General features: G+C 45.0%; 1 protein-coding gene across 6 annotated transcripts in view; it reads right to left on the bottom strand.

Moving 5' to 3' along the window:
• The window catches only part of LOC147201869 (forkhead box protein P1-B-like), a 110,607-nt gene that overhangs the window by 82,595 nt on the left and 14,830 nt on the right, over nucleotides 1-13,182 (bottom strand). For all 6 annotated transcript variants that reach the window (XM_086117677.1, XM_086117683.1, XM_086117676.1 and 3 more), the window contains one exon: nucleotides 3,383-3,447. The gene's annotated coding sequence lies outside the window, so the exon portion shown is untranslated. The remainder of the gene's footprint in view (nucleotides 1-3,382; nucleotides 3,448-13,182) is intronic.

Raw genomic sequence — 13,182 nt, 5'->3', positions numbered from 1 at the left:
ACAACTGTCTGAACAAAATTTTTTAAAAAGTAATAAATACATGCGGTTGAGGGTTAAGTGTTAGCCAAGGACAAGGCCAGCACAGCCAAAACAACAACAGCAGACGACCGCGTAGCTGCTGTTTTTGATGCTTTTGATTTATTTGTTTTTGGGTTGCTTTCGATGACCCGGGTTTAGCGGACACTGCGCCGCTGAACAAATAAGTGGCGCTGGATTGACACTGCAGGTTTCCAATGTTGCATCTATGTTGGATGGACTTCCAAGTGACGCAGTGGCAAACATTTGCGGTCGCTGACCTCGGAAGATGACGGGTGACACGCTCACGATGGCAAGCGCGCAATGGCCACCTTCAAAGTACGGTAATCCTTTTTGCTTGTTGAACTCGTTCAATCCCAGCCATTTTCACTGGAGCAACCCCCTTAATCCCAGCGTTTTACCGGATTTTGATTGATCTTGCAAGGCATTACAAAATGGCTTAGTGTCATGAAAATGGCGATTCCTGGTCAAAAAAAACGGAGAAAATTAGCTTTTTGTAAAAGCATGCGTTTCAAGCACGTGAGGCACCACTGCCACCGACTGGTCGTTTTTTTGGTTGTTTTTTTTTTTACGTTTTTTTTTTACAATGCGAACGGCTTATTCTCATTCACAGATTGCATCAGACCCTCCTTCCGCTCTATGACGCAAAAAAAAAAAAAAAAAGACATAGCCGTACAAGTGCGTACTTGGTAGGCGGGGCCTCATTTTAAAAAGACATACAAGTACGTCTTGTGGAATGAAAGAGTTAATGCTCTTGGAAACCTCTGGTGTAAAACATCATCACGACTCTCTGTCATAACGTCCATTCATAATGTAGGCTGTATAATGCACTGTCAGCCAGTCGATAATTTCATGGCGCCAATAAACTCAGGATGGCTCTATGTACACTCAGTCTAAGTGACAATTTGTTCTCCGGATTATTTTATACTTCGATGTGAGGTCCCAGTTTCAATGCACGACATGTATTTGGATCTTTTATGTCATGGCAAGGATTTAGCAATGTTAGGCTGTTTGCAGCGCGTTTGCCCCAAAAACAAAAAATTGCTGCAGACCCCCCCCCCCCCAAAAAATAATAATATGATGCAAACAAGACCAGACAAAAACAAACACAGGAATGATGCAAACCAAAAAAAAACATGAAATGCTGCAATCACAGCAACAAATTGGAAGCAAACATTACAAACCACAACCACCCCCCCCCCCAAAAAAAGCTGCAGAAATCCAAAACACATCAACTCCAAAGGGAGTGTAACATCAAATTGTGGCCGCTCGAGGAGGAGCTCGAGCGGCCAGCACAAACCGACGGGCGCTATGAATGAAGCGAGTCCGTCACCTGAACTTCAACTTGTTGCTGCGATTGCACATCACGTGCGGTTGACCGTAGCAACCGAGTGCGAAGCGCAACGCGAGGGGACGCCGTGCATTCAAGCTGCAGAAAAACATGTCCGGCGACAACCCAGTCCCAGTTGTTACAAATTGCAGAGCAGATCGGCTCGAGCTTTTCTCTGGCAACGTTTCATAACAAGTGTTTCTTCGATTAAAAGATTGTGCTGTCGTCGTTTTATTTTTCAACCGCTAAGAGCAGAAGAAATGACAAAACAGCTTGTTGGGCTGTGTGGTCAGCTGTTTCCTGTACGTTGAGTATTTCACAGGCACAATGCAACAAGGGAGAAATCACTCATGAGCAGGCATTACTCTTTCTTTTTTTGGGCTACAAGTCCAAACGACGGCCCCCGGGGGCCATTCGCGACCCGCCATCTATTTTCCGGCAGCTAGCGACTTGACACCCCAACCCAAACAGAAATAAATATATAAAAAAAATTAACAAGACATTTGTCATGGCCCGCAAGGTTAGTTCGGGTGTATTGTTGGACTTTTCTGTATATTCGAAGGTTATAAAAATAAAAAATAAAAAAAAAGAATCATACAATTTATCTTCAAAACACTGACTAAAGAAAATTCAAATTTTAGAGCCAAAAATGGTTTCCTCCGATTTGTGCTGATTTCTGAAGACGTCACATGAAAGATCCTCAATTCTCTGAAAAACGGTCACCTCTTTCCACTTTGTTCTTTTTGGGAAAAAAAGTGGCCCCCTTTCATCCTTCCGTTCCAAGTTGTTCATTTTTTGCTTGAGCCTGCTTGATATTTGTGAGATGGTCATTTCAGCTTCCAAAGTGCCACGCGTTGGCTCCGCCTGTTCGGGTTTTACACAATGGCAGCCACGCCGAGAGAATAGATGAAGGTACTTAAAGTGCAGCAACAACACTGCAAGTGACAGAAGCGTTTCACTTCCTTGCCAGAATCACCCCCGCGAGGCACTTTTGCTACAGTTGTTTATTATGTTCCAACCGAGGCATAAACGATGAAAGAGCTCTGCCGAATCAAACTCTTATAAATGCATTGAAAAACAGACGGCTGTAAATGCCGCTGAACCAGAAGCTTAGCCGGCCAACCGCTAATACGTGGCAATTTCACTTGGATGCTGATATCAACAAATGACATTTCAAAGCGGGCACTAAACGCAACAAAGTCAATTAAACGGAGGGCCGAAGTGTGCCCCGCAATCTGTGAATGGCTTGAACTCATGTTGTTTATTCTCTCACATGTGAATTTGGTAAGCAAAATACTGTCAAGCCGCCAAGCCTTTTCAAACGTTACGGGGGCACGCCATACAACACGACCTCGCAATTAAAGCAATACCTTGGACTGCCAGTCAAAACTATTTGCTTTGGAATTCACTTGCATTGTTTTCTTTGGATTGGATATTAAATCTCTGTTTACACACACGTGTGTGTGTGTATATATATATATATATATATATATATATATATATATATATATATAGGTAAAGGTGACAGTCGTGCCTGTGGTGGTCGGAGCACTCGGGGCAGTGACCCCCAAACTAGATGAGTGGTTGCAACAGATCCCGGGAACAACATCGGACATCTCAAGCAGAAACCCTCAAGCTTCCTGGCCTCTGGTAGAGGACCCGAGCTGAATGAGGGACGGACACCACCCGAGGGGGGGTGAGACGAGGAAAAAATTTTAAAAAATTATATATATATATATATATATATATATAAACATTTTTTCTTTTTTTTTTTTGTACACAAGTGGCATGGTGGTCAACTGGTTAGCATGTCCGCCGCACAGTGCAGGGTTCGATTCCAGCTCTACCCTTCCTGTGAGGAGGAGTTTGCATGCTCTCCCCGTGCCCGCGTGGATTTCCTCCCACATTCCCAAATATGTGTGTGTATGTGTGTATGTAATGTGTGTATGTATATATCAATAGATAGATAGATAGATGGATAGATACACACACACACACACACGCACGCAGTCTTACCTTATTGACGAGGTCTCTTATTCAAAGCAATCTTCTCTTAGAGCGATGGCCGAATGCACCCTCCACTAAAAAGAAGGAAAAATTCAAGTAAGACTTCCTGTCATTGTCAATGCAACCAGCAGCTTCTTTTCCTTTTTCTCCTATTTTATAGAAGCTTTTTTGAGGTGATTATTGTACCCTTGTACAAATTCTTGCATTTCAACCCAACCCCAACTGCATACATTGACGTTGACACATTTAAAACCGTGTCGGTAAGTTGAAACACGAGATATCATAATTTCTGATGAATGGTAACCTTGCCCTCGTGGTGAATGCAGTGTGACAGTGTGCGACGGCATTTGACAGGACTGATGTGTTTGCACAAGACTTTCCCAACTGAGCACTCAACCCAACGGGGGGGGGAAGAAAAAAAACAACAAAGGAAACAAAATCGCATTTTTATGGAAAACGTTCAAGTCGCTGCGGGCTAAGATATGGGGTGCATTTGAATAAAAGCATTAAAGCGTAACCAAATATGGAGGAGGGGGTGGGGGGAAAAAAAGCTCACGAACCAATGCCCTTCCCATCTGGTCAAAAATTGGGCAGTCAAAATTGTCACCACGAAATGGTATTTATCTAAAATAGATGCTCGAGCAACAGCACACCGACGAGCAGCGATGACAGAACGCGCCCCAAACGGGTTGCAGGGGCAGAACGACAAACAGACAGCGTGAGGAATCGCAAAAGCAGCCTCGTTTCAAGTCAAATGCGCGATAATTGTGAAGAATTATCCCTCAATTAACGCATCATCCGTTGGATCGTAAATCAATGGCAAGTGGTGACAAATGAAATTCATTTCATTTCAAGCTTCAAAACGGCTCGGCGCCATTAATTCCCATCACCTGAAAGAGCCCTGTGAGCTCGAGGCATTTACATCATTTGCAATATAAATTGAGCAAAGTCTTCCGTCACTTGCATGAAAGCAAATTGGCATTTTGCTTCAAACAAACGAGCAAACAACCGGATCCCGACGGCACGGCCGCGCGTATTCTCGGCGCGGCCGTGAACGACAAGATGGCAAGAACGCTAATAAGACAAAGATAATTGCCTCGGTTTCAAACGGTAAAAGGCTGCGATGTGACCATTTGGAGCGGTAGGGGAGCAGGCAACGCAGGCTGAGGATAAACAAGTGGAGCCTGCGTCGGAAAGTCACACGTAGAAACTTAGGCAATGGAACAAATTATTGTTGAGATAATTATCCTCCAGGTGGGTTGGCTGAATGCTCTGTTAGACAAATAAATGGCTCATATCAATCAAGGGAAGGCATTAAGATGTTGTTAATACGGCGCATTCAAAATGTGAAACAGAACGGGTGCGGGCAAAAAAAAAAAAAAAAAAAGCGTTTGGTAATTTGGCGCCGTGCGTAAACCCCGTCGAGGGGACTTTGTAACGCGCTCTCCCATCCCGGATTTGTAATCAATGGCTTTGTCGTCAGGTGATATGCTCGGTTGTCTTGATACCCCCCCTCCCGTCGAAATGTAGCCAATCCCAAAAATGGGATTCAGGTCCTCTAATGGGCAGGCTCACTTTTCACACTGAGGAGATTTAAAAAAATAAAAATAAAAAAGATGAGAGCTCATGAATATTTACACAAAGTAAGATATTCCATTAATTTCTCTAAGCACTCTTGATTCTGTCGGCGGTGGCTCGTTAATGAACTCCACACATCACCATCATATTAATTCATGCAAAAATCAATCGGCCCTTTTACGGCCACTTCACTGCAGAAGCCGGGGCCGCCCGCGTCCCACCGGCGGAGAAATCTAAAGACGACAACTGAGACAGCGGAGAAGGCGGCGACGCTCGTGGTCGCGGGCAGCATGATGTTCACATTTTGAAGTTGTGTACACGCAGACGTCAATTGTTTTTAAAACAAAAGTCAAGGCGCTTCTTTCTCAAGAAGACTTTTGAAACGGTCATTCGTGCTTTCGTCACAACCCGGCTGGATGACTGGAAGGCACTTTTACTTTGGAGTCAGCCAATCCTCCATGAAGCGTCTCCAGTTGGTCCAGAATGCTGCTGACTGCTTGACTGCTACTCGCAAGAGGGAGCACACAACTCTTTACTTTGGCATCCCTTCACAGGCTCACTTTTGAAGATTCTATTCGTTGTTTTCCAATCTTGAAACGGCCTTACCTCTCGGAGCTCCGACAGAGCCTCAGGTCTGCGGGCCAGACGCTACTAAAGCTACCGAGGACGAACGAGGAGGAGGCCCGGAGGGCATCGAACCTTTTCTGTTACCGGCCCCTCTCTTTGGAATGAACGCGTTTGGCGAGCCGCCTCGCACTGCCCGTCTTTCAAACTCGTCTTAAAACTCATTATTATTTTGATTCGGCGTGAGACTCGGTTTTTAGTTTTGACGTTTTTTGTGCTTTCTCCTGTCTTTGTTATTCATTTATTGTTTGTTGTGGTGTGATTAATTTATTTTTTTTAATCAATGTACAACACCTTGTATACATTGGTGGGGGGTTTTTTTTCCAAGTGTTACAATTACGGCACGGAAGTATGAGCCCAGAACACAGCGCCTTCAAAATCTTTCTGGAGCACGATGAGAGGTGCAATGATGTCAACAGCGCCAATGTGTTTGTTTTGCTGATCCGGACCTCTTAAACGCGCCGCGGGGACGTCCAAGGCGCTACGGCTGGAGGGACATTCGGCGAGGAGAACGCGAGTGACACGTCGCGGGGTCAGGGAGAGTACCAGACAACAGAGAGTACGAGTGAGAGCTCGGGCAAACAAACAAGGTATTTGGTTTCAAAGACGAGCGGGGGGGGGGGGCGTGCATTCCATTGTTGAAGCCAATTATCAATGGAAAAATAATAACAACAGATGCGCCCAGAGCCGCCAACTTGCGCCGAAGCGCCACGGCACTGCTGAACAGACGATGAAATGCGAGCGTGTCGTTGGGGGAGGGGCGGCGGGGGGTTGTTGCACACGCACGCACACCCCCGCACGCCAGATGTGAATTTCCACAAGTGCCGTTTAATATACGCGCCATTATATGGCCACCACTTGTGCCAGACAACGGCATGGCTAACACCCCAATTTGTTCATCAAGACGCCGTGTGTGGTCACGGCAAAAAATGTCATGCGAAGTCAACCTCCAAACGTTCTTCGATGCAGCCCCAACTCCTCCGAACACGACATTCTGGTTCACGTTGCGTTTGTGGAAAATGAGTTGAGCGGCAAAACGCAGCCATTTTTAGCCATCTCATTTTGCCGCTCGCTCTCAATTGAAAATGACAGTTCGATGCCTGCAGATATTTGGACAAAATAGACGCTTCCTTGCAAAAGAAAAGAAAGGTTTGGACTGCACTGACTTCAGCCAAAAGTGAAGAATGATCTCCTTTCGGGCCTTGCTCATCAACAGAAGAAAGAAAAATCGTTCATTTTCATTTCTATTCATTCAAGAATCGAAGAATTTATGGAGGTGCAAGCACAGTTAATTTCAGAAGCGGGGAGTAAAAGGTCATGTTGTCGTTTGCCTTTCCATGCTTGATTTGTAATCTTTGGGGGGGGGGGGTATTTACAGTTATTTTCTTTTTCTTTTTTTTACAGTTACTGAACACCTTCAAAGGATAACACATGAGGAGGACTTTTACAAAGAAAAAAAAATCATCTGAAACAAATGTCTAGATTTAATTAGCTTTTGAGAAATAATTGCCATTAGCAAATCCCATCAAGGAAGGTTGGGGCATTTTTTTTTCTTTGGGGCGGGGGAATTTGGACAATGAGGAGACAAAAGGTTTGCAAACAGGAACTGACAGGCCGTCAGCCATTTTAGTGCACTGACACCGAGGTCGAGTTAATTAGACTATTGTCATTTTAATCAGGGCAGCTCAGTGGCCATCACTTCCTAAAAGAGCCAGAGGACTTCAAATGGCGGAGAGATTCTTGGGCGCACACGCGCGTGTGTGTGTGTGTGTGTGTTAGGCCTGAGACATCACCAATCTGTGGGTTACGGAGTACAGTCTGCTTTTCTCACATGCTTAGTACATTAATGAGCTGGAGACGCACCAAGGAAACAAAGGAGCCTGGAGGATCACCAGGGGAAACTATTCGCCTCTGCTCTGCTCATGTCCGTGTTCATTTGAAAATATTTTCACTGTCATCCATTTTCCAAATATTTGAAGCCATTCGCTCTCCGGTGAAAAATCAATAGATCAAATGACTAGATGGACAGAGAGAGAGAGAGATTTCTTGAGATATCTATCCATCGCATCACCTGAATTATCACCAATCGGGCTACACTGACAATAATGTAAATGTCATGAAAATAATCGATTACTTTAAATCGATTATTTTCAGTATGCATTGGAACTGCGACTTAGGAACCATTTGGGTTGCGCACATATTTCGGGTAGGAAAATGGAACTCTATTTTCAGCTTGTGAACGGTCTTGGGATGGATGGGCTACAGTTGTGTTGGCACCGGGCCGCTGTTTTTTGTAACGGTTATGCAAATTCAGTTTTAAAAATTCATCATCAATATTTCAAGAGGACTTCATATTCATCTGTAAAAAAAAAAGATCCTCTTTAAATGATTTAGTATATATAAAATTAAACACATGGGAATGTTAAGCTAAAACGGGTTAAAAAAAGTGAAGACATTCTGAATGGAGTGGAACAAACAGGTTGATATATCACAGCGCAAGGATCCCAACATCCTCTGATTAAACAGTCTCTGCAATTGTGAAAGCAGACTTTTTTCAATTCACTTGAGGGCATAAACATGAGCAAAAAAAAAAACAAACGTCCAAACAAACGTCTTTTGTATTTGAGGTTACAAGTGACGCTCACGAATAAACATTGACAAATGTCGTCTGCTTTGTACAAAAGTGTTCGTCGGTGACAACAGTGACACGTCAGCAACACGGTCGCTGTGTATTGTAAAACAGCAGAGTGCCAATTGATCAAATTGGCACCGTTTCCTTTTTGGGGGATACCGCATCTGAAGTGGCACTCTTCCTGTTACTTTCTTATCGTGACCAGATGCACATTGACGGTATCGCCGCTGATGCCTTTTTGTTTTTAACCACCCAAGTTCAGAGCGGCAAACGGACCTGTATGCAAATACTAATAGCGATAATGCACGCCACTGCGGCAGACATTTGAATATTCAAATGCTCCGTTTCAGATCTCAACATTAGCGTTTCAATTTCCATCTATGTAATACGAGATATGTAGAGCGTTTTGTTTCCCCACACGAAAACGCGCACGCCGGGACGCTTTGTGGCTTGGTGAAATATGTTATCGCCCACGTGCGTGCGACTTTCTAAAAGGCACCGTTGAGAAGCCAAATGGAGCGTTTACAAGTGCAGCTGAGCATTATTAGTATTTGTGAAACTTCTTTCATGCTTTAATGGAAAGTTATTTGTGAAAAGGGCCCGCCTTAGGAAAATACTTCAACTACAACTCAATAATGTCAAATGGACACAGCTACAGCGAACCCTCGCCTTAACGCGGTTCAACTTGCACGGCTTCGCTGTGTCATGGATTCTTTTTTTTTTTTCGTACGGTGCATTGCGTTGCGTTCTGCATCCTGACTGGCGAAGGCACTGTAGACCAACGTCAACAATCGCCGCGCCTCGTCTCTGTACACTTTACCAAATTTACATTTGCAACAAAAACGGGTTACAATCTTTGGATTGGATTGTATAATACTTGTCAAAAGTAAAGCTGACTGTAAATGCCGTGATTCTAAGATCACGGTCATGTTAAATTTACGTGGCTTTCTATATGATGATAAAATGACAACGCATGTTGCGAAAGACTCCACATTCGTATTTGGTCATTGTGCCCCCTGCTGTTAATTTTGAGGGTTGCGTGGAGTGGCAGGAAGTGGTTCAGGTCGATCAGGAGTCACGTCAGAAAGTGCGAGGTGCATATCGGCAAGAGCTTCGATTTCTTCTCATGACACCGATATTCCTGTTGAGGCAAAACGGGACGTGGCCATGACTATTGTTGGGTTGTCGAGAGGCACGTAGGTACTTGTTACCGATGTGTCATTGGATATTTCTGTCCCAGTTTTTCACCCCAAAACGGTGGACGTGCGGCCAATCGAGGCTGTTGAACATTGGTCGACTCGTCGAGTCCTTTTAAGCCAGGAAGAAAACCTTCAGGAGCAGTTATACTGACGATGTCAGAGATATCGCCGCTCGCGGGTCCTTTTTGGATCGAGACCCGCGCGTTCAACCCGGCCGGGGTTCACTGTATAGCACAAGCCTTCTTCCATAACAGAACAAACCAAGTTACGTCAATCAATCATGGACTAAATCATGTCAAATGACGTTTTCTTGTACAAGCGCAGAACGTCTTTGCACTCGCTGTGTAGTGAGGAAGGACATTGCCTTTGGCCTCGTCTCATTGGTGGCCTACTTGTCACATGGTTGATAAGGCGCACTTTGAAAACACGAGCTAAAGAAAGCAGCGCAGACGACCGAGTGACTCCAAGTGTCAAAGCAGCATTAAAAAATTTTTTTTTTAAAAAGCAGGCTTGTCCTCTTCCAGACAGGAAGCTTGAAGCAGCGGAGAGGCTGCCGCGTCTCATCTGCAGGCAAACATTTGCTGCCTCCTCGCCCCATCACAGCAAGCACGTCTGATATGACGGCGTGCGCAAGTCCGTGCGGGACGCCGTTTGGATTTCAGCCCGTGTGACACATCTGTTGCTTGTCATATTTGTTGTCTTTTGGTGTGTTCAGACTGAGAGCAACCTTGGCAAATGCTCCCCATAGAGCTCGATCGGCGTATTCCAACCATGAATACATTCTCCAAACGGGCCGGCGCGGAAGGCTGTTCAGTTCAGCGGCCGTCGCCGTTTCATTCCGGAAAAATCCGCAGTCTGCTGATAAATCATTTAGGTACAACTAAACCCCGATTTTTTTTTTTTTTTTAAAGCAAGAATATGGATGACGTTGCCCAATAAGCAGTCCGCTTATTGGGCAACGTCATCATAAGCCAAAGACGGGTGAGGTCGAAGCTATAGGCGCCATTTGCTTGCTAACACAGTGCACCGTGACACTGACGACTCGCTTACGAAGTACAACTTCAAGAAAGGCCGATGAGACGGCGTCAAGTCGGCGTTGGGAAAGCCTGCTGGGTATCGCTCAATGCCAGAAATGTTCAATTGGGGTCTTCAAAGAAATATCTCTTTACACACTTCCAAGTATGAAGTGTTTCTGTCCACAAATTGCATAGAATCTTTATAGCGTCAGGGGGTGAGGGGTGGGGGATGTGTGTGTGTGTGGGTGTGGGGGGGGGGGGGGGGGGGGGGGGGGGGGGGTCCTAGAAATATCTCATTTGCATTGTCAAATAATTCCACTCTCCTGTGTTCCATTTATGATACACATTTTTGGGGAGGAGCAAAGTGTAAGAAAACGTAGTCTTTGGAATAAAAGGAAGTGGCGTAAAAAAGGCGGGAGGGCTTCCAACATTTTCAGCGGCCTCTGCAGACCACAAGTCAACACGCAGCGGCGGCGAGGCGCGTTGCCGCTCATTTTTTTCAAAATAGGGAGCATTTGCTAAAGCGTTGCGTCCAAGGATCATTCTGGACTTCATTAGCCTCAATCTGACATGGATGCGAACAACATGAACAAACCCCCCCCCCCCCCCCCCCCCCCCCCTCAGAATCCAAACACTCAATTCAGTCCGGCAATTCCTCTGGAAATATCACAGGTTGTTAGCATTCCACCGAGAATGTTACATGGGTGTACACTTAGGTCTTAATTAGGGCGGCTATTCGATCATACGGCAGCTGGTCTTCATTCAAAGTATGGCTTGGCATCACCATCAAGTCCCCTCTCGGCTCCCGGCTCGCTCGAGGATAACATTGACATGAATATTCACTATTTGGTATTTGGAACCATTTCCAGACAAGAGCGAGGGTGTTTACACAGGTGAATATTCTTGATTTTAAGAGTGTTTTTTTTTTTTAAGTGATCATCTGCCATTCATTCGCATATTTGTGTGATTATCTTTACTTGGCAAAAAAAAAATGATGTCACTGACAATCAATAGTCATTCATAATAAATAACATCCATGCATTCGCCAAAACTTTTTCTTCTCATGAGGGTCGCGTGTGCGCTGGAGCACTAAAATCTATAGCAAGCATGTGTATACACATTCATCGTTTTTTGGGGGGGTTTGTTTGTTTGTTTTTTAAACTACAATTTGACTACTCAGCACAAGTCCTTCTGGACATCGGTCTAACAAAAACACCAAACCCAGGTTACTATTGAGCAAAAAAAAAAAGAAATAAAAATGAATCCCTCAAAGGTCAACGTTATAATAAGGTGTCGTCTTCCGAGCGTGAAGGTTAGTCATTCGTGTGTTTATGTTACACTGCAGGCCTTTGGAAGTGTTTTTGCGGCGCGGAGTCTGCACAGGGTCATTTGTTTGTTTTCAACATGTTCGCATGCCGCATAAGGAGCAATGACTTGCGGGAAAGTTGGTGAACGAACGCGCGCTCGCCAAGACCCCCGCAAAATGTAACGGGTGGCCGAGCTTCTACTACAACTACTACGGTCAACAAAAAGTGGGCCGTAGTATTTTTAAAAACGGGTGGGTGTGAGTGTGCGGATGTCAGCCCGATTCCAAGTGATCCACAATTGCAAAACAAGCAAACAAAAAAGCGACAGCGCTCAAACTGTTACGGGCTTCGTGTGCTTTGAAGTCATGCCCTGCCATCTTTTTTTTTTTTCCCCCACATTTGCTCACCTTTGACCTTGCCACGAAATATGTTGCAAATCCGTTCGCTCAGATTAAAGCAACGACAGTTTTGCCGGGATGAAGTGCGAGAAAAACGCGGGAAAGTAACGGGCTCGGAATGCTTGCCTGTATCATTCCTTTGGAGATGGTTGGGAACGCTGTGCTCTATTCTTGCCATCCAAAGAAATGAGACATATTCTTGAGACAATTTACTGAAGGAAAGCTGGATCTCGTTCATTTTTATTCGGTAAGCTTTGAAGAACATCGCCGACTGCCAGGAGACGTAGTGCAGACGTTTGTGCGTGTTTGTGTGTGTGCGTGCGCATATGTACACCGGTTGCGCACCTCTGAGAGAAATGTTAGTCTAATAACATGGGGATACAAAACAGGTCACATTCAAATCACAATTCATTAGAGCTGAATTACTAAATAGATTTTCCCATTACCACCAACCCCCCCCCCCCCCACATACATACACACACACACACACTCTAGTAGGCGGATGCAAACACGCATGGCGGAAACTTGACCTCCCTTGATTAAACAAATAATGACACATTCCAAAAACTGTAAACGAGTCCAAATTAATTTGCGCTTTGCTCTAATTGCATTTAAACACCGCTCCTCCCTAACCTTGGATCAAGCACTTCTTAATTACGGCTTTCTGAGAACACATTCCCAACAGAGTTATTGTGTTGTCAGAGCCAGGGAAGGGGGGGGGGGGGGGGCAGAGGAAACACCCGCGCAAGTCGTTTGCCCAGGCTTCCACACTGTCGTACAAACGACACATCAAGTGTGAACCTTTCGGACAATTCCATCCTGATCCTCCCGGTTTTCATCAGCTCACTATCCCGTGTGCAACGCAGTGATGCAAGAAAGGCAGACGAGTCCACCTGCAAATCTTCTTAGGTCACATCAAGTGAAGTCAAGTCGCATTTGCTTGTATAGCCCTTAATCACAAACGGCTTCACACGGCCACAGTTGACATCCATGAAGGACATCCCCCGACCTTTAACCCTCAGGAGGGCAAGGAAAAACTCGTGATAACCCATCTG

This window comes from Hippocampus guttulatus, chromosome 8 (genome assembly GCF_054856545.1).
Source record: "Hippocampus guttulatus isolate MCC_2025c chromosome 8, RoL_Hgut_1.0, whole genome shotgun sequence".
Taxonomy (NCBI): Eukaryota; Metazoa; Chordata; class Actinopteri; order Syngnathiformes; family Syngnathidae; genus Hippocampus; species Hippocampus guttulatus.
The sequence above is the reverse complement of the archived record's forward strand: the minus strand, read 5'-3'. Positions and strand labels throughout refer to the sequence as shown.